At 44.2% G+C, this 22,922-nt stretch overlaps 1 pseudogene across 1 annotated transcript in view; it reads right to left on the bottom strand.

The window, feature by feature from the left end:
- LOC144124227 (DNA (cytosine-5)-methyltransferase PliMCI-like) overlaps positions 1 to 22,922 on the bottom strand; it is a 145,038-nt pseudogene that overhangs the window by 118,840 nt on the left and 3,276 nt on the right. The window contains exons 3-6 of the transcript XR_013313149.1: positions 19,983 to 20,108; positions 13,660 to 13,770; positions 9,924 to 10,010; positions 4,024 to 4,302 (exon numbers count right to left, since the gene is read on the bottom strand). The product of XR_013313149.1 is annotated as a DNA (cytosine-5)-methyltransferase PliMCI-like (transcript). The remainder of the gene's footprint in view (positions 1 to 4,023; positions 4,303 to 9,923; positions 10,011 to 13,659; positions 13,771 to 19,982; positions 20,109 to 22,922) is intronic.

Below are 22,922 nucleotides of genomic sequence, written 5' to 3'. Positions count from 1 at the left end.
AAAGACTGTTTCAAATAAAGTAAAGGTAAGAAGTCAAAAATACTTTTCAACTTTGTGCCAGTGTCATCATGCCTAACGCAGCAGAAAAAAAAGTGAAAAGTCGCTCACCCAGTAAACTGCATATTATGATGATCCTTCATTACACACAAAGCCCATCTCCCAGACGACAATAACAGGGTAGTCATTAGACGAAGACTAATTTTCACCTTGATCCATCTGAGTGGTGTGCTTCCTTCAATAGACAAGATAATCTATCGTAACTTAAACATCGCTCTAAAATATTTTGCACTGACCTAGTGTAAGGCGCAATATAAAGTTAGTAAATGTAACTGTATAATTTATAGAAATTAAGGAAAGTTTCCTTGTTAATAAATCCATAAACTGCACTAATTTCCTCATAAGCTCATTAAAACCCAGTCAAATTATATAAAAAGAAAAAGTGTTAAAAATTAAAACTAACAAGTCACTGCCTGGCACTTAAAAAATTGTACCACAAGAGCAGAATAGAAGTTATTCACTCGTACAAAAAAAAATCACGAGTTACATGTAATCAGCCAAAACCACCCCATTAGACAGAATACATTTTGTCGTATTAACAGTAACCTCTTTATATGCAGTGGACATGGGTGCCACATGGACATCTAGTCCTGAGCAGGTATCAAATGATATAACAGCTGAACTTGCTGACGTGTGGTAGCTCTTTACACCCGTTTTGTTATTGCGTCCGGCGGTTTTGCCGCTTTGAACGAAAAGTGCCTTATCTTTGCGTGTGTTTGACGAGCGAAGTGGTGGACACTCGGGTTGTGGACAACATGGCCCCGCCGGGTCCGTCAAAGAAGCGTGGGAAGTATTCCAACTAAATGCGGTGACCTTGCTGTCTAGCGTGTACAGTGAAAGCACAACTTTGGCGCAAATACAGGCGCAACTCGTCGCCAGCAAGAGAAATTTTCCGCAAGGTAAAATCAGTGACATTTTTAAGCCGATTTCACCTCAATAAACTGATTTTTTTTGTACTTGACGGATTTTCGGACTGTTCGATTATTCAGACCATTTTTCGGGTCCCTTCGAGTCCGAAAAATCGGTCGACGACTGTAATGTAATACCAGTGTTAAAGCAGCGTCAAAGAAGCACACAACACTTTGATGTGTGCTCTTTCTTTATTTGAAAGCACGCAACACATGAAAACGCTCAAGAACAGACCTGCAGACAAGAAGAGCAGCACAGCAACCAGTTACGGATGACTAGTCACGAGTGAATCCTCTTTAGCTGCACCAAGACTAAATGCAAAGGCGAAACTCCGAGCATGCTTGCTCTTTTTTTTAACAACCTGGTGCAAACAAAAATACCCCATGTGCACAAAAGGCTATGTGCATAAAGACGGGAAGTAGTAGACACATTCACATTAAAATGAAAATAGCAAGCAGCAAAAACAAAATACCGGGCTGCTACCAAGCTAGCCAGCCTTAGGCTGCTGTCAACAAGCTCAGGCTGAGCCTCACAAAAGTACCACACACAACAAGATTTTATCTTTTCTTTAAAGGGTCAGCCCACAAAAAGGTAGGTACACATTCACGCGTTACACAAGCATGTCGCAAATGCGCGTCCAAATATATAGGTGAAATTCAGCGACCTGCTAATGCACCTTTGAGAATTAAATATTCAAGCTGTTTCTTGCTTGAGCAGCAAAAGGTTGCCAAAAATTGTGTTCAGCCCCCTAACGGACCATTTTTTTTTTTTCTGAAGCCATACCCAAATGCAAATTTCTTTATTTCATGAAATGAAAATATGCTTCCTGAATCAAAAAACATTTTTAAAAATTTGTTTGAATAGAACAATCATTATTTGGTGCCTATGCTTCCATATGTCAATCAAAACTAAAAAAAAAAAATTACACAGGACGAGCCCTACTCAATTTAAACCTGTCCGAGTGCCAGACAAGGCATGACAAGCTGGTCTCGTAATAAGCGAAAAATGACTGTAGGCTTATGACGAGCCTGGCTCATCGCAGTAAACTGGAGATTAAACATGCCTCCTTTTTTTTCTGTGGCCGCTCTGTTCCAAATGATATAGAGATTAACCCAAAGAGGGAAAGAAAAGACCCTAGACCAACCCAACAATGCAGAGCCAGAGCCGTGCAAGTAGGAAGCTTCAAAGCGAGCTCGACAGGCAGGCTCCTGAACATGCAAGTGTCTGGCGAGCACAAAGCTACACCAGTAATCTAGAAACAGGCCCAAAGCTTTCAAATGCAATTGGCGAAATGCCTGTTGTGGCACAAGCAAAATGAGTAATTGCTGCTTAAGGTGTAGATACTATCATACTAATGGATTAATAAGAACTGAAAAAGGGCAATCTGTCATGCCGTGATAGTAACTGAATGCAACTGCTTCTGAAATGACAAGTTCACATCTCAGCTCTGCATTTCTGACCCCCAAGTTACTAGAAGCAGAGCCCATGCACTTTCGTTCTGCGCTTTGCCTTAGGCAAAAGAAAACCAGCACAAGTCTTTCACCATGACCAACACTGTACCCACATGCTGGCACTATAATTATATAAGAAGCAGGGAAGTCTACAGAATGGATGAGTCTATTTTGTGGCAGGTTTGCACCATGAACTGATTGGAAGCCGGTGCTGTCACATTATGTTGCAAAACTAACCAATAAAGCATGGATTGAACAACTCAGAACTCATTCAGAAGTAGTATATGTGATATTAAATTTGAAAATTTAACAGATAACTGCAATACAAGGCACGTCACGAAAAAAATCAGTGTGTAAACACTGAAAGCTGAAAACCTTCCACTCTAAATTTACCAGCTAGTGGATGAAATGCGTGCCTTCAGTGCTAGTGAATAAAATTGATCAGTCATTACAATACAGTATGAAACTGTCCAAACTTGAGGAGTAGACAAACAGCTGTTCTATAATATATATCCATTTCTGATAACCTCACCTTATGCCATGGCACCTTCAAACAGTCTGCCTAGTGCCTATACGAACGCTGCGGCTACGTGCACACTGAAGCAACCATAGCTGCAGAAAACTATGCAGTCAACGCTATAAGTGCATACTGCTCCTGTACTGCTGTGTACATGCAAAAATCAAACAAACCAAAGAAAACGCCCCCTCAGTGCTACAAATCAGAGGTCCTTGTGTAATCATTCCACAAACATCCCATTTTTACAGGTCAGAATAACTAGGTAGTCAACAAAAAACGCCTTCAGCCCTGAATTTATATCAGACTTCTCAGAGGCCCAAATCCTTCAGACAACATGCTGTGGAACAAAGCAACGCTTTCTGAACACTTGTCAATTGAACAAAAAAAAAACGAACGAACAATGAAAAAATTTCACAGGTTACTACAGGGTCGTTCGACAACCCCATTCAGAACACACCAACAAAGTGTTTGATGGTCCCGCCTTAACCCTGGACACCCTCTTTGTGCCAGGACATATCACATATCACAAGCTTATGTGTACTGCAAGGCTTTGTTCGGGAAAAAGTCAAAAGAAAAAAAAAATAACTGAGAATGAAACTTCATTCCAGATATCTATTTCAAACAGTGCTGTGGTCATTCTCCTTTCAGTGCTCATGATAAACTGATGTCCTCACTGCTGGTAACCTACCCCATGCCCCAAGAGCTCCAGACAGGGAGCAAGCAAGAAAACACGTTCGAATCGACGAAAGCAAGCTTTAGTTTTATGTCTTTTTCACTACTCAGTTTTCTCAAATGATGCCAGTAGACTAACACGTTTCCTCACAAAGGATGTTTCACTTATTTTTTAAACGAACAACATACATTACCTGAGAATTAAGTTTAACTGAATGAAGCCTTTTCAGGATTCATATCATCTTGCTGTTTATTTGGCTGTTTCCGTCAGCAGCAAAGCAGGTGAAGCGCCGAAAAATTTTTTTAAATTCCACACGTCAGGGCAGTGGTGACAGAACAGAAAGTTCAGAACAGTTGCCGCACACGTGATCATTTGGCCCGGTGAGTCAGCGCCAGAGGCGTAACGAAGAGACTGACCAGTTGTCGTCTGATGAATCGGTCTCTCTGTAGACAACAGGAACAGGCTTGCGTGGACTTTTACCGACCTTCCTGCGACTTGCCCTCGGTGGGGGACGGAGACTGCAGCTAACATCAGATTCAGTGTCAACGGCATTTCCAGGATTTGGCTCCTGGTCGCTGGTGGTTACAGTGGCCCGGGCAGGTGAACCGAAATGAATGTCCGCGGAAAAATCCTTGAGACGCTGCAGTTCCACAATAGGAACTCCTTTGCTCCGCACGCCGAGCAACACTGACAGGCTGGAAAAGAAAAAAAAAAGATATGAGTGCATTCTATTGCTGCCTGGATCACTTGTAAAGCCAACAAAAGTTTGAACAGGCCGGCGATTTACTTTTGCCACACCTGGCCCTACTCTGTGGCTCTTATTTGCTGCAATGTACACACAGATAGCCATCGAAGCAAGTCTGTCCCATATGCAGGTTTACTGCCTGCAATAACTTGTACCGAAACTTCAGTAACAAAGATCAAGAGGCAAGACAATAAGCGAGACTGGAATGATGTTGATAGGGCCACAGCCTGGATGGACCACAATGACTGCTCCTACAGAGGTGCTCACTACTGTTACAAAACATTTTGTAACGTTAGTACCATAGGGTGTATTAGACCTACAGTACAAGCTACTGCTGAACCTGGTATGCACAGACAAAACACCGCGCCAAGGCAAGCAGCTAGTGCAAATTTTCAGTAAAGTGAGTACCATCCTCAGAGACGACAACAACAAAAAGAAGATTAAAGGTGACAATCTCCCTGCAGATCCCCAAAATGTGCTTCACTGAGCATGAATGACCAGAACAATTCTGTGGTAGTTGCTATGGCTAGGCTGGTGATGGCACATAAAAAAATATCCGACCCCACTTAGCTTCAACAGCCGCTGAGAATGGCAGAAACTATTGCTCACTGATTTTCTCTTATCGATTTTTAAAAGCTTATAGTTTTACTGTAAAGCATGACACACACGCTGCCCTGACTGTAAAAGATGCTCAACAAAAACTTGGTAGGTACATGATGGTCTTTCTCTTTCTGCTTTTCGACAGCAACTGGAAAAAATCATGAGATGAACTTGAGGCACACGCTATTCACTTTCGAAAACTATGGCTCCAAGCACAACCTATGCAGGGTCAAACTCCCCCGGCACTGAGCAGACATGGTCATGGGCACCACAGCACAATAAACCACAGTGCTTATACTCCATCTCACAAGTTCCTTGCAGCACTAGGGAAGCTAGAGACCTTCTTAGCCAGTTAGGAGAGTGTGTTAAATGTGTTCCTCTGCACCTTGTCGCTTGCTCACGACATACGCACATATGAATGAAAAAGAGTATAACTTGACGCTGTCTGCGCACTGGACATTGAATGAACATTAGCCAGATTTAGAATAGCGTAGGCTAAACACAAGCAATTTGCAGGACGTTATGACGTTCTTCACATACGCGAACAGAGACGCACTAGTAACTTCAGCCTAGTAGTGCCATATGGATTTTAGAACTGAAACAATTTTTTCAATGTAACTGACATCTTTCTAGGCACCAGAGCGATAGAATTGTCACTCAAAATAAAAATAAAGCAAGTCTATCGCTCATGGATTTTGCTGAAGGTGAGCTGAGACAAAACGAAAGCCCGGTGCTCCATTTATGACCAATGAACATACTCAAAAACCTAGTAAAAATGACTAATTCACTCTGAAACGAGGGGTCCTGGTTCGAAATGCGCTGCTAAGCTGGAAACACATTTTTAGCATGCGCAAGAGTCACACATGCTAAACTCTGGAAGTAGCATTTGGCGCATGCACACTTTAAAGCACAGTATCACGTTAGTCTATATGCCCATTTTATACCTCTATATGCAGCGCCAAAATGTCACCTCTGAACCGACCGCAGCATTGGTAGTGCTGCAAGGAAATACTGAGGTGGAGTATAGACTTCGTGTAGCTGCAACAGTATTCCTCCTTCAGTAAAAATGATTGCTGCAGCAGAGCCCAAGAGTCAAAGTCAAAGCCACAAGTGCACAACACAACTCCCACTTCAACGGGCACTAGCGAGCTCTTTTACACAATGCACCTATTAAGGCGGAAGCCTTTAATAGTTCATACTCGCGGTGACCGTCTGTCCATTACATCCAAAGGCTGGAACAGTGCCAGCTGTGACCCTCCCCTGAACCGGCGCACTCTCCTCGCCCCTCGGCGACAAGTGGCGGTGCTGAAGCACATGCGCAGCTGTGCAGTTCGTAGTTTGTGGGGGTTTAACGTCCCAAAGCGACTCTGGCCACGAGGGGCGCCGTAGTGAAGGGCTCCAGAAATTTCAACCACCTAGGGTTCTTTAACGTGCACTGACATCGCACTGTGCACGGGCCTCTAGAATTTCACCTCCATCAAAATCTGACTGCCGTGTCCGGGATCGAACCCGCGTCTTTTGGGTCAGCAGCCGAGCGCCATAGCCACTTGAGCACCGCGGCGGCATGCCCAGCTGTGCATAGCAACAGTGACGTCACCTGCACCGGCAGGCGGAGCAAGTATGCGCTGCAACGGCACTTCTTCGTCACATGCGTCGTTGCAGTTGAGTGAGTGAGTTGGATGGCTCCCAAGCGGTCCAGTGATTCCGCACCAAGCGGTTTGGACAAGTGGAGGAAGGCAGATTCTCCCAACACCAAACAGCGGAAGATGAATGAACGAATGCGTCAATGGCGGCTACCCAACAATGGGCGCCATGCACAAACAAAGTCATGGAAGTAGGCAGTGGAATGGCCACAGGCTTTCGCCGAACACACTTTAGAATTTCCAAAGTGTCCCCCTAGTTGTTGCGCGCATTAATGTCACACGCTAACTTTGAGAGTCAGCATATACACAAGAGCTCTAGTGTCAATGCATAGAGTACATTTGGGTATGCTAATGTGTATGCAGTGCCTGAACAACTATCAGCAGGGCTTCCACTTCAAAAGCACTGGACTTTGTATCAAAATGAAGTTGTTTTTTTTACCCCTTCTGTCACAGCGTCCCCACTATCATGATCAGCCTAAGTGGGTGCACTGCAGGACAAAGGCCTATCCCAAATCCTTCCAATTAAACCTGTCCTGCAAAGCTGTAGCCACCATATCCCTGCAAGCTTCTTAATCTCCTCTGTATACCTGTCTCTTTGCGCCTTTTACTATGTTTGCTTTCTATTGAAATCTACTTTGTTACCCTCAGGGGCCATCGGTTATATTCCCTTTGCGTTGCATGCCCCATATGTGCCCATTTTTTTTTTCTTTACATCAGCTGAAAAATGACTCACATTTGTTTCCTGACCCAATCTGTCCTTATCCTGTCTCTTAACGTTACATCAACCATTTTCCTTTCCATAGCTTGCTCCACTGTCCTCAACTCAATTTCAAACCTTTCCATTACCCTCCACATCTTTGTACCACATGAGTGCACTGGCGAGAGACAACTGGTAATACTTTCAACTGAAGAAATACCGGAAAATTGGTAAGTGGGTCCCCATATGCATGCATTCCTCGTTTTCTGCCAGTTTCAGTTCCTGCTGGAATATAATGTGCTGCAATGGCTGAAGCTTACATTTGGAATCCTTTGTGATAAGGTGCGTAGAACCATTTCAAGCCAAGCATGTGGCATGAATGCTTATTTTATGATGAATGCTCCACGTTTAATCCAAGCACTGGTGTGGCTTCAGAGAGGGTGTACTTTCACTTACTTATTTTGCATGAGATTCATAATATACAATTTCGACACCAACTCCGCCCCCTAAGTTCAAGCACCGTTTCGAAGCTGCTCGCGGCGGCTGTGGAGGACGCACAAACCAAGCATCAAACACAATTTAGGTGGCTTCCCCGCACAGCACCACTAACAAGCAGCAGCAACAGATCAAACGCCAGCTAGGTTGACTTCCCTACATTACAGAGGAGTCGCAAGAAAGACGGGATGCCAGAACAAGAGCTATTGCTGTTTTCACCACCTTTGTGACTTCTGAAATGAGCACAAGATAGTTGCTGAAGGGTTACAATTGGCCATGTTCCTAGTTCCAGGGCACTTTTGACAAGTATGAGAGGTGCAAACAGGTGCGGACTGCCTGCCTACAAACTGTTTACGCCGCTATATCTTCCATGGCACTGTTGGCAAGAGCAAGATGAAGCGTGAACTTGGTACTAACAGTTGCTGCACCGCTATATCTTCCGTGGCGCTGTTGCGATGCCTCCCACCTGTCAACCGAGTGGGTAAAAAACCTCGGTGCTTGGCGTTTCCATACATCGATTTTATGACAAACTGCATTCAATGCATAAAGTAAGAATTACATGTTTGTTAAAAGTATTTAGCAACAGCTCAATATAGCCACTAATTCGTAATATCCGTGATTTTTATATAAGGTTTGACTAATAGCCCAACATCGTTGCAACAAAGACGCATATTACGAATTATTGGCTGTATCGAACTGTTCCTAAATGATAGTGAAACCTCAATATAACAAACACGGATAATATGAATTAGTGGCTAAATTGAATGTCCCTAGATATTTTTTCAACAAATACACACATTTTTTACTTTATATATCGAAATGCCGAGCCCCAAGCTGTGCCCATTTGGAAGAAAAGCGACAGGTTTTGCCTAACTACACGGGTGGTACGGCAAGCATTTACTCCACGGTTCACGCTCTATCTCGCATTTCGCAACAGCGCCACAGAAGCTACAGCGGTGAGAACACCTGGTAACCAGGCAGTCGGCACCTCTTTGCGCCTCTCGCACCTGTCAACAGTGCCCTGGATGCAGTGACAGGGTCGGTTGTTGTAGCTCTCTAGTAGCCATACTCTGTTCATGTCGGCTTTCACGGAACAAAGGTGGTGAAAATGGCGATAGATTTCTTCCTGACGTCCGATTTTTTTATGCGACACCGCTGTAATACGAGGAAGCCACTATGGCTAGCGCTTGACCTGCCGCCGCCGCGTGCTGTGGTGCTGTGCGGAGAAGCCAAGCTGAGTGCCATTTGGCACTCTGTGTCTTGCAGCCGCCGCAATTGCCTCGTGCGGCTTTGGAGTGCTAAAACTACAGAAAAGGTCTCTCCCAGTTTCTTTTCTTTTGCTGGCTAAATTTCGCTTCTCCAGAGCAAGTGTCTAGAGAAATTTTACACTACAAATTTCAGCTATATCGAACTATTTGACAATTTTTTAACTTTTTGCTACAACGAGGTTTCATTAATTTTTCGAACAGAACATTCCCCTCAAGCAAGCATGCCCGAATAACCGAGTGAGAAGACAAAGGCGGACAGGAGATTAGTATGAGAAAGCAAGCATGGCATGACACAGCATCTCTTAAGCAGTGGCACGGGGCAAGAATAAATGGAGGGGAAGGCAAGATAAGAGAAAGGAAGTGCACCATATCAATTGTTTTGTTGTCATCGCTTCATTTTAAATAGCCCAAAAAGGTAACTTAAGCGCACATGGTGACTTATGCAATGTGGCGTTAGATTGTGATAAGGCTGAACTTTATGAAGGGATTTTATAAAGGGATCATTCCTTGTGAGGGCTCAAAGTGTGGACACTTCTCAAATTTTGGGTTTGAAAACTGTGGTGTGCTGTGTGATGTTGGTGTGTATTAAAAGACGAAATTATTCAAGAGCCTTACATTACGGCACCTCTTTCTCCTTCCTTTAGAACTTCCTTCTCACCCTTTCTCTACAGGCATGGTTAAGATGTACAGCGAGAAATAAGGCAGTTGCTGTGCTCTTCCCTTCATTAAAATATTTTTTTTTGAAAGGAAAGCCAGCCCTTAAATGCATCCTCCATTAAAATTCAGATAAGGAGCATGTGACAGCTAGTAAAGAATTACAAGATGCTATGCTATGCTGCAGCACTTTGCCCTAATTGCTTTTACTTACATTTGTGTCTGAGCCCGTCCATCATGGCCAGATGCACTTTCACAAGAACTGGCGTTGGCAACCTCTGGCAGTGATTGATATTCAGTGCTGTAAACAAATGAACAGACAAATACTTTAACAGAGGCTACTATACTACTCTAGGCATGTTGGGGAGGAGGAGGGGGCAATATGGCTGTAACTGGCTACACAGAAGCAGTGAACGCTAGGTCACGTGAGCACAACCTTCTTTTTCTTACAATATCCGCAGCACAAAGTGGAGGGCACAAAACTTCATAAAACACCACCACAGTGTTGTTGCAAATCACATCTTTTAACCTTCAACATTAACACGTGCAGAACAAGAGTAGGTAGACCCTTGTTGCGCTGATACATAATTACTGGAATTAACTAGAAGCCACTGCAAGCAGAGTGCACTATTTTGATTCACACTCCCAGCTTCTTCTTCTTGGCATATTATCAGCCTCGCCTTAGCAAGCACTACTTTCAGCATCAACATGAACTGTAAATTCTGGTATCGCTCTATTTAAGCCAGTCCAATGACACTCCAGCTGCTCAGAGTCTAAGCCAACCCCTTCCAACCTTCCCTTTCCAACATTTGCATTAGCCAGTTTAAATACTCAGTTTGGTTTGATTGTGACTAATATTAATAATTAATACTAATTAATAATGTTATTATTTAAGCCTTTTATTTGGAGCCACTTTAGTGACGCAGCAAAGCTATAGCAAGAGCATTCTGCCCGGTGTCATACTTCAACTGTCACCCTTCCATCCATTCTGTCAGCTCGCTGCCCTTTTTGGCAATAAGAGTATGCCTAAAGCTCATTAATGGTGAAGTAAAACCAACGCTAGCTTTCCACAAATACATTAGACACAACCATCACGACACCTTATTCACCTCGTTACAGCTCACAGTACCAGCAAACTAACTAGCACTGAAGTCAGTCATAAATGTAAACACTCTTGCATTGATACTAATGCCGATCCCAGATATATCAAACTCAAAGGGAATCGCAAAACGTATAAAACATGTCAGCAGATAAGTTTGTATGTAACCCAATGTGTGAATACGGTGCACCCTTGCCAGCAGAATGCTTCCCGTAACAACGTGCTGCCAGCTGGCAACTGGCAACACATCGCTCGCTGAGTGTCGCTAGGCAGAGCTCCCTTAGTATCGAAGATGAAGCAGACAGTAGTGTGGGGGAAGCCACCGCCAATTAAAAGAGGTCTAATTCTTTTATCGGTACACTGTAAATGCAGCAATATCTCAATTGAATTCAGGATACGGGTGATTTCTGTGTTGCCTTCAGCAGCGAAGCAGGCCACCCGAGAGTCACCGCAAGCCTTCAGTCAGCTAGGCTGGCTGCACTGCACGAACTTAGATGTTTGAACACCGGCTTTCCCGCAAGACAGCAGCATCACGTTGAAAATGAGCACACCAGACAAGGCCACCTTCAAGCAAAATCCATGTTCACCTCGTCAAGCGGCTTTATGGCGCTAGTGCTGTCAGCAGGTGCCCAAGGCCGCAGAGCCGACCCAACTCGGCACGCGAAAAATTACTGCAGGAGCACCATTAGGAGAAGCGCCACTTGCAGAAGCGCAGTGCAGGTCAATATATCGAATGTTCTGTTGAATGGGAGTTCGATAACTCGAACACCACTGCTACACTTTCTTCATGGGATTTTCATTCGGACAGTTTGATATGAGCAATAATTCGATAGACTCGTGTTTGATGTATTTGGGGTCAACTGTAATCGCAATTACAGCCAAACTCAAAAAGGCTATCAGAAGACTGCAGCAGACCAGAAAGTTGCAACACAGTTCTGAAAGCAAGATATTTCATATGTGTTGTGCAAATGTAGCTTTAAATGAAAATTGCCTCCTGTTTTGAATAACTTACAGCGACCATAACAGAAATTTTTCCCAAAAGGCTGCCTAAGCTCTCATTAAAATTGACCAAAAAAAACCCGCTTCTACACAGTAAAAGAGCACACAACCACAGTCAACATGAGATGCAACACACAGGCTGCTAATTCCAGTTCGCAATGCAGTGTGTTCCCAAAGTGTCCACAAGCAATGCTTCCAGTCACAGCACAATACGTGCTACAGACCATGGCCATGTACTCTGGCTCCCACTGCAGAGTTGCAGGTCATACTGGGAACAATTATGTACACATGGTATGCACACATGCCCACTGACTGAGTCCCTACCTGTTACACATCCCTGTTTCGTTCGTTCTTTCTTTTCGTCCTCTACAACTCTTCATTTCACAGACTTTTCGCAGTGTGTTTACTCAGGGTACCTTAACTTGGTCTTATGTGCATGTCAAGCGAAGCCGATCAGCATAAGATCAGAGGTGCAAAACAATCAAAGCAGTACAAGCAGGTGCCACAAGACTATGGTAAGAGGGCGAAGCAATACCGTGATCCATGAGTAAACTGCAACTACTGCATTTACAAGATATTGAAGGATGCAGTGTAAATGTTGACCTCAATTTCAGGAATAAGAAAAAAAAAATGAAATGTTGAATAAGCAGACAGACAAGCTCCAAGCTGTCAAAATGTAATCAAGGCAACCGGAACATTGTATCACTTATTGCAGCTGAGGCAATAGAACTCAGTCACTGGAGGTGGTGCACCCGTGCACCGCGCAAGCATGACGGTGCATTGGTTTCAAACAGCACACTAAAGGAAACTCGAGACATAAACGCCTTCGTATTTCCCAACATCTGTAGCACCACTGATATAGTACATTATTCCTTCAAAAGTCCATGGGAGGCTAGGCAATTGCTACTGAACGTGAAAAGTGAACTTTTGGCCGTATCTGAAGCACTTTTTGGCAACCGGGCTTGCATTATGACGGCTCACTTTAATGCTGCCAGGAGTGGTCGTCAATACCTGGGAGGCATAACTTGCCAAATGGATGGGCCATCTGAGCAACTGGGGGGCAGTTTCATTTATATTTGCAGCCTCCAAATATAGTGTTACGTGGCAGTGGTGCGGGACAGAGCGCTCACACTACTGCCAGCTTCATCTTTGTCACAATAGTTTCATGGTTGGCTCAGGCATAGCCAGGGTGGATGGCAGAGTGATACAGATGAACGTTGTGCGCAAAACATTCGACGAACCACATACACGGGAGAAACACAAGGACAACAACTAGGCCCAACAGAAGTGTTACTGGATGGCAGAGGCCGCTGTAAAGCCCAACGCTAATGCGCGAGGTAGGCGAGGTGCAAACGCCGAGGCCCAGTGCTTACTGCCATGTCGGTCCTATCTTGAAGTCTTTTGTGTCTTAAGAACCGGGCATATGTGAAGCCTTTTGCATAGCAATGGTGGCGGCAACTGCCATATACTGTGAAGGCACGAAGGCGGCTGGAGGGCAAGGTTTTTTTCAGCTCCGTCATTTGCGTTGTTCTCTCTCTCGCTCTGCTTTTTTTTTTAATTTATAGCTTGGTTCACACCTTGCTCTCACCATGGTTCACATATTGGTTGAGCCCCAAATGAGGTAGAGTAAACATGGCTGACTTATGAGTGAGCAAATATGGTAGACGATGCCCTGCTGGCAAGACTTCATTGCTGCAGGCACAAGTTAAGGAAAAAAATTTTTCCTTTTTAATTACTGGCAACATTGATACAACCTTTCGGTACACTATCCGTTCAACACAGCACAGGTAGCTGAAGGCAGGAGCACATAAAGTTCTTCAATTACAGCATCAACATTTTGAAAACAACTTACTTTTCTTTGGCATCTTTTAGACTCGATCCGATTAAACTCATCCGCGGGAGCTTACGTGGGCTTTGGTCGCTGGTGCGGGCACGCTTAGTTGGTGTTTCAGGGCAGGCAGGTCTGGAGGTTAAAAAAGGAAAGAAAACAAGTGAGCTTTGCAAACAAAACTGCCAACCACAAGTCAGTGAAGAATTGCTTCTGCCTAGGAAACTAAAAGACTACCAAACCTTTCATTGACCTTGCTTGTATGAACAATCGATTGTATATTCAACCATTGTCCAGCTTCATTACTGAAGTCAACTAATTTTTGTATGCCTTTTTATAATTCATAGTTTGCAGCTGAAGCACAGAAAAAAAAAAGCAGGACGGTTACAACTATGTATTGGGAGATTTAGCGATAGCTGTTAAGACGTTTAGTTTTGGGGAAATTTTGAGGTAGCAAAGGTACAGTGACCTCATATCACACTGGTGAAGTGGCCAAGTGATGCACCCCTGCACTGGTAGGTGCTGTTCCAAACAGAGCCACACACAGGGTTATGTGACCCAGGTTGACCGTGGTATAAGGTCAATGCGTAAATGACCGGTGGGTGGATGTCATTAACGCACCAACTGGTTATGTTGATGCCGACGACGCTGACAGCTGTACCACTTAGTGGAAACAAACTCAATCTTGAAGGGTCCCTCCAAAGACTGGGCTGACACCAATTCCCCTTCTGAGTTTGTCAATTCAGCCTCACGCTGCTGCCATGCTTCATCCTGAGCTGGGAAGAATTGTTCAGCTCCGAAGGCAATAAAAAAGCTTCGTAGATTTAGCGGCAGCACCAAGGAGGTGGACGTTAGTTTTGTACATTGAACTTGATGCAAACAGAGTATCTCAGCCTACGATGATCGTGATAGCCCATGCATAACACACATAGGCGTGCACAAGGGGGGGCACCGAGGTATATGGTAGTGCCTCTACAAGTCTTCTGGGTAGCAGAGAACAACAGGGGACAAAATCTGCGCCCCCTCCCTCACGCCGATTGAGCAGACTTGGTGAGAATTTTGTTACGACACAAGTTGCTGTTCCTGAGCAGGTGCTTGCGATTGAGCTCTCACCTAACATGGTGGCCAGGTTGCTAAGCATGCACACATGCATGCACGCACGCCTGGGCAGGTTGCCACCACCCAGTGGGCAGGTGAGGTGCCTGCCACAAAGCAGGCTTCAGACAAACAGACAGAGACAAAGAAACAGACAGACAAACACACAACGGCTAAAGTGCTAGCGCACTAAAAAGCTTTCTTAAGAATATGTAGACATTTCCAAAGGTCCACCGCACATCCGAAAGCTTTCCTTCTTCCTTTAAAACATGATAAATTAACAATTAGGTCAAGTGTGGGCTAATTGCTGCCACAGTTTTTTCTTCCTGACTGTTATTTATTTATCAACAAAATAAATTTAGAGGCATTACAGCTTTAGGATGTGCACGGGGCCTTTGCAAACATCTGCTGATTCTTAAAAAAGATTTTTTTAACTGAGAAATTACCATAAAGGCCTGTAAGGAGCGATCTAATTAGATTATGTCATCTTGCCATATATTTCCTTTCAGGTGGGATATATGAAATATAAATGCATATTTGAAATCAGCATTCTATGATATACCTGGATGCTAAGTTTCAGCAAAGTATGTTGATAAATAAAAAAAATCACCCCTCTTAAGCCACACATCTTGACATTGAACCCTGTGGGTCAAGACACTTTAGACAAGGCTGTAGGGTTCTTTTGCACTACCACTGTATATCAGAACAAACTCAGAAACACACAGGAAAACCACCAGCATTCGGAGACTCGGATGCCCCATGCACAAGTCCCCAAAAGTACTTCATGGTCCCCAACCAGTATGCGAGAGAAACCGGAACTGATGCCTAGGCGAGTTGGCATGCCATTTCAAAAAGGAACAGCACATACTTTTGACAGGGACTAAAAGAGACACAAGAGGACAGCGCCTGTCCTCATGAGTCTCTCTTCGTCCCTATCACAAGTATGCGCTGTTTCTTTCTAAAACAGAGGAGCTGCCGTAAAAACCGGACTATAGGTTGGACTGGAATATAGAACTAACCAATTCTAAAAATGAAAAAAAAAATCTTTTTCAATGGAAAAAGTACCGAAAGACACCCTTACCTTGAAACAAATGCGACTCAACAGGTTCCACAATGGTGACAGTATTTATTTTCATTTAAATGCTGCTCATATGTACACCTGGCCAATTTTTTAACAGTATCGTGCGCCCGTCGACCCGCGTGTTTGTTTCTGGCACACAGAAGTACGGCGCCGTAGAGCATGGCGAGCCCTTGAATTGCGCCCTTGTGAGTCTAGAGGCACGCGCAATCTCTACCGCATTCACGCGGATGCATTCTGGATACGCTGTGGTCTACCCATGAAATGGTGTTTTCTTCTGGTTGCTGCAAGCTTCTGCCTCCGCCAGTACTGAATGCTCTTTTCGGATACTCCAAATTCGTGCCTTGCCGCTAATTGCTGTCGGCTTCCGCTCATTTTGAAACAAGATATGCAAAAACAGCCTTTTAACAAAACAGCTTTGCAACGATGGAAACGCAAATTGGCGGTGCGACAACATCGCCACGCCGTGCTGCTGCTGATTGCGATGGTGATAGAGGCTGTTGACTTCAGCCGCCCACTGTTGCAAGAGTTCCGTAGTTTTTCAGCCAATGACCGGTATATAAGACGGGGTTCGACTTTCCGCCATGGTCTTTTGAAAAAAAGTTCCACCTATATTCCGGTTTTTACGGTAACTCTTCTGTGTTATTTATAGACTTTTCTATTTAAACCAGAAAAAAAAAACGAAGCCAAACTCACTTTTTGGATTTCAGTTCTAACTGTAAAAGGTCAGTATCTATGGCGTGCATGCCATAGCAAGTTTCTTGATAAGCTGGCAGCACCGTCTTCATGAGTTTTTTAAAGAGCACTTCATCCACTGCAGGAATGCCGGGAAGACAAGTCTGATTCCGCTTGGCTATTGTCGGGCCAAAAACATGGATCCTGTGCCTGAATGAGCACCTGCACCACGGTGTTCTCCTCTGTGCGCAAATAAATTATTTGAACAGTGCGTTTTTCCAATAAATTCAGCACAAGTGCTAGGCTGGTATGGAAGCTTCCACAGCATTTCTTCAAGGTTTGCCCCGAGAAGAGTCCTCGTGTTATGGCTGATGCTACGTTTCACGCCCGACAACAGCCAAGCCAAATACAAAAGCTACCTTCCCGGCGTTCCTGCACCTCTCCATGGTGGATGAAGTGCAGGGCCACCTGCTTTTCCTCTAACCAACATCGAGAAACTGTATGGCCACAGCTACCTGCCGAGTAGGAGATGCGCTCCATCAGACGAGAAGTTTAACAAAGTACGCAAGACATGGGCATAGTGAGATGGTGGCACCGCTGGACTAAGTAATACAATCGTGCGTCTTGAAGTATTTCTCAATGTTATGCTGTGCCTTTTGAGACTGGGAACACCCCATCCTTGCCAAGCATAGTCTGCTAGCATAGCACTGTTCACTGTCCTGTCATTACCCACCTCTTACAACTATTTGGTTCAGTAGGTTTCTCCACCACATGTAAGGACGCCGACACAAAACAATGCATAAGCGCCACAAAAAAATTCATGTTCTGGCTACGATGGTTAACAGCAGCAGAGCGGCAAGCTGGGCTAGCTAGCTAGGTGGAGGTTCACCTTGGAAAATGGGGTAACTGTACTAGAAAACAAGGACGACAGCGAACAAGGGGCACGGACGACACGGAAAACACAGACAACACAGACAATCAGCAATTCCATTACTGCCATCAACACACAGACCATGTAATACCCCGTCCTCTCACTCAATCCCACGCAACCAACGAATTACAAGTCAACCCACCTTTTGCCATTGAACTTCCACTAGAATTTTTGCCTAACGGTTCCATCATTTACCTTCGTTAACTGGTTTGAATGGCGACAGCATTTCCTTGTTCATGCATAGCAATAAATACAGCCATCTGTGCATTAATTACTTCTAAATCGAATGCTCAGACAGGTAAAAAGGGAAAGATTATCTACAAGAGTATTTTGATAGCTTAGGAATACCACATTATATCACTCTAAAAAAAAGAAAAATTCATTCGGTGAATATTAAAAAAAAAACCAAAAACAGTGCTCTGAAATTGACACTGCAAAAAGTCACCCCAAATCCTAGAAAAATCAAAACTGACAAGTCGTACACCTGGTTAAGTCGGCTGGTTCTTCCTGTCCCCTTTTTGCATTCTCTAACAGCCTGCCAGCTATTCCTATCTGAAACACCTTTTCTCAGCATTTAGTCAAATGAGCCGTCATTTCCTTAGTGGATGCTTTACTCTCCCATTCACTGGTTCAAGCTACTCTCGACGGCAGCTTCTGTTGGCAATGAAGGGAAGACCACAGAGACGGAGCGTCTGCAATGTCATTCCACCAAATAATTCAAACACACGACTGTGCACCTGGCCACCCGGCACGTCACTCTCTCCAAGGCACTACATTTATTTCGTCGTTGGGGCAGCTGGCACCATCTATGGAAGCTTCTTGTAACTATACAAGCAACTTTTCTGCAACCAAGAAAACTTTTTCTTTGACTTTCAACTTTGAAGATAAGCAGTTGTGTTAGAAATATGCCTTAATAGGGGGGACACTGACCTTTGGGATCAAAAAAAGGCCTAAAAACAGATTAAAAAATGACAACTTTGGAATCTATGGCTATTATACTCCGATGACTAATTTTTCCCTTCCGGAAAGTAGTATTTCGACCATAATATTAAATTTAGATTATCAAAACTGTGCTGGTTTTGCACAGGAGCAGACAATTTAATGGTATGAAAATTTTGGACACCTGGCTGTTTCAGTATGTTGATGTCTCAGCATCTAGGATATTCAGAGATGTCATTGCAAAGCACAACTGTTCAATCATACCTCAAAAATGTATGATTTGGCGAAGTTTATTGATGCATGATGACCCACCCTGAATGTTCCTATTCCAACACCGTAAAGTTACTAGGACGTTCTTCTGGACTAGTTGGTTCATAGCTCCTGAACGGTTAAAACTGTGCAAAAGACGAGGACATAGGGAATGAGGAACACACAAAACACCAGGGGTGCCCGTGGTGTTTTGTGTGTTCCTAGTTTCCTATGTCCTCGTCTTTTGCACAGTTTTAACTGTTCTAAATTACTAATCAGAATACAATAAAAAACGAAAGCTGCTTTGATTATTGCACTCGTTACTCATTAGGCAGCATAGATATGCATTAAAAATTATTTTTTATTAAGCCAGTTTTATCCAATGAGGTACTACTCATTGATTAAATATAATTATCTCAGAACTAGCTAATAAATAGAAAAAGCAATTTCAGATTAGAAATCAGCATAAAAACACTGAGCAAAGTAATGTTTTGTAAGGATTAGACTAAAAATAAAAATAGGTCAAACAAGTGTCCTCGTTTAACGAATACTGACAATGTACTATGTTTAAAGAGAAAACTAGTAACGGTAAGCTCGAACTACATTCCTCTGTGTGGAAAGAGGGTGTGCTTCAGCTCTGTAGCTTCCACTACATTGCCAGAAAAAGTTGTCACGGAGTACAAACCTGTACTGGTAGCCTCTTAAGTTAACGCGTCTTTTTCCAGACAACTTGAAAACCATCGGTATTGGCATGAGCAGTATTTCATCTTTTTTTTCTGTATTTTTACTCTAGCCTTCCTCATTTACAACCACAATATTTCAGTCCACTAAGCAGCCATTAACAAGTGATATAATGGAGCTCATAATCAAGTCAGCCAACGACACAAAACACCGTCAATCATAACGCATGATGACAACAGAAGTCCCATGAAAAGTAACAATGGTAATGAAATAACCACAGATATGCAGCAGTTAAGAATGGCATGGTAATCAATGTCCATTAGAGCTTTGACGAAGCTACAATGTAGCACACATTTTTCTTCTCCGTGGGAAGGTCAGACTGACATGCATCGCAGCAGACTATATAGTATCTTGGAAACAGTAGTTTAGCTACCATATGTTGCCAACGCACTATGTCACACTGTGCTCTACCGCATTAGTGATAAGCAGCAATCTATCGGCTGCCAGTAGACTGTGGGTGGTTACACGTCGAAGCGATGGCTGCCACCTATGAAGCCCCAGAACAGAAGAGAGCCTCTAGAAAATAGTAGCTAAACCTTTCCCAATAAATACAGTAGTTTATCCACCCATCCACAGAATTTTGCCAAAAGCTTTTCAATCCTGATGCCAAAGTAAAGAAAAACAAAGAAATTCACGTACTCTGATGGACCAGGTGACAGGTTCCTCTTCGGAGACCTTTCTTGGCGCCTGTCAGCATGCTCACCCTTCTCCGGTATCCCACAAAGGACGTTTATGGGGAGCTTTTCCAGAACAACAACTGGTACCCTGCAACACAACACAGGTGCAAGACATCTAGGTGAAATGGAGCCTAGAAAATTCCAACAATGTTTCACACAAGTGCCACACCCTGTTAAGTGAAATTCGGATGAGGTGTCTGAAACCTGCAACACATCATAACCAGGTAGGCTGAACCAAAATGTGTTCTGCTAATAGTTTTGGTTTAAAAACTAAAAAAAAAGGCCAGTTCACGCTCAGATCTAGAGTAAGAAAAGCAATTGTCGTTACTGGTCCAGCAGGAACATACTTGGTTAACAACTCTGGTAAAAAACAGGGTGCACCAATTTAATCAAAAGTTTACATAACACCAAGATGCGATAAAACAACTTTATAACACACTTAGAAGAAGGCAATACAGATCTTTTCCTCCAGGACACACTAGAGGACACATGAACTGCAATGTGCCAACACACTTGAGAAGCACCACATTGCCCAGCCTGCTACAGAGCTGAAGCACACCCTCTCTTTCCACACAGTAGAAACTTTTTTGAAGTACGATGCACACGAAGCGTGTTGGCTGGCTAGCACAGCACTGTTAGCTTGCAAAAGCAGATGGTCTAACAACGGTTATCTAGGCCTTAAACAGGCGTACAAAGCAAAAGGACGAAGAAAGAAAAGAGGAAATTTGCCTGTGATGGCACTCTGAACAGCTAACTGCGACTGCAGTTATAATACTGTTAAGTATCCATGCCTGGGGGCCACACTGCTCGCAGTGACCACAAGAGGCAGCATCCTCAGCCAAACGACTGTTCATCCTCGGCTTGAGAATACATGGCTCAAGAGAGGAAAGGTGGGTGAAGACATGCAGGGCCAGTGCATGCATCAGTAGACATAACAACAACAGGTGCCCCGGGAGGAGACGCTGGATGACTGTGCAGCAGGCACATGGTCGTTCGAGTGAGATCTTGACCTGTGAGAAGAGGTCTTTAGGTCCGCCGACCTGTGGGTCTGCGCAACCAGCTTTGAGGTTGGCACAGTAGTGTTGGCTACTCCAACCGGGGGTGCGGATGGCCCTTCCACAGGCTCACAGGCTCACTGCGTGTGGCGTGGACAGGTGCCGAAGCCTCGTGTGGTGTGCTGTGCCCGCGCATCACATCGGCAAAGTTTGTTTTAGCAGTGAAAGAGAACGTTCCAATAATGTGTGAAAGTCGCATACGGGCTTCTTTGTATGAGATGTTTTCCTTTGCTTTGATAGTGATGATTTCTTTTCCAGTCTTCCATGTTGGGCAAGACTTTGAGTAGGCGGGCTGTCCGCCTTTAGTTTGCGCAGTGCGGTGGAGCTCGACAGTTCTCGGTAGGATGTTCTGACAGGAACTACTGACAGTTGAAACATCGAGGGTTAGGAATATATGGGCGGAGATTTATCTTCAGGTACCCTACTTTTACCGAGTTTGTAAGTGTGCTGTGGCTAAACATGAGGACTAGGTGCTTTGTAGAGATTTCTTTGTCTTTCCGGATTTTTATTCTGTGGACATCGGTGACACCCTGGTCACTGAGTCCTTCCAACATTTTCTTCTATTTCAGATGTATAAAATCGCTTCCCGAGATTGCACCGCAGATAGTGGTCAATGTGCCCTGTGAGCAGTCACTGTGACAGGGAAGTCCCCTATGGATACTATGCTTGGAAGCTTTTTGTCAATGAAAAGGTCCCCACCTGCCATTATGGTTATCTTATATCCTGAGCACAAGGCTTCTGTAAGAAACTTTACTACTAAAAATGGCGATAACATTCTTGTTGGTTTTTCTTCACTTCGCTGTGAACGGCATGGAAAGAGGTGGTGGAGAAGGTTTCTGTTTTCTGAAGAATTCTGCTGTCGCTTAAGTCCACGCTCTTTTCCAAGGGCAATCATTTGTTGAAGAGAGGGAAGTCATAAAAATTACTTGTCTTTTGGCTACGTTGCCAGCCGCCCACCATGGAGCCCAACAAGGGGACGGGACAGACAGGAGCTTGCAAGCAAGCCCTGCCCAGGCTAGCTGTACACCCCAATTAGAACCTTATATGAAGTAATTCAGGTTAGTTACTCAGGTTAACCCTCGCTGCCTGGAAAAAGAAAGAAGTTATTAAGAGAGAAGACAGGACAGCTGTGAGAAAGAAGATAGGAGAGTGAGAGATGGAGGGGAGGATAGGGAAAGGTAACTGCCGATTTCCCCCGGCCAAGTCCGGCCGGATCCCCTGGCCAAGTCAGTCCGGAGGTGGCATCTACAGGAAGCTGGAGCCAAAGTGGTGTGTTGCCTCCACCAAGGGGCCTTAAAGGTCCAAATGCTCAGCATCGGCTCAACCACCAGGATCCCCTTTTCCCCGAACACGGTACTGCCTTGCAAGGCTAAATATGGGTGCTTGGGTCTGTGGTGGCACATTGCTCACCATCATACCCCTGCGGGGATGTCCCTGCGGATGCTCGGGAAACCGTGGTGTCGCAACTCACTATCATCACTAGCAACATATATAGATATTGTATGCTAGCATAAGATATGCAAATTATGCAGTTTATTTCTGTTCATGTCGCGTGTCACGACTGCCGGATGCAGCCCGACATGCCTCTTTGGCTTGGGCTGACCTGCTTGGTCTATACAATTTCTTTTCTGTTCAGAATAAAGGTTATTTATTATTATTATAAGCTTCAACCAGCATCTTCTCGCTCCCAACATATAACGCTGTATTCACATTTACATGGCTGTCAACCAGTGCCGTTAGCACTGCTCCCATATGCTTGATAATAAGTGCAGCGATTGGCATGGTACACAACAAACAGGCTTCCCGCCATCAAAGCCATAAACGTAAACCGGGCATTCCTTCAGACT

This window comes from Amblyomma americanum, chromosome 3 (genome assembly GCF_052857255.1).
Source record: "Amblyomma americanum isolate KBUSLIRL-KWMA chromosome 3, ASM5285725v1, whole genome shotgun sequence".
NCBI classification, from domain to species: domain Eukaryota; kingdom Metazoa; phylum Arthropoda; class Arachnida; order Ixodida; family Ixodidae; genus Amblyomma; species Amblyomma americanum.
Note: the sequence above shows the minus strand (reverse complement) of the source record. Positions and strands in the feature narration are given on the sequence as shown.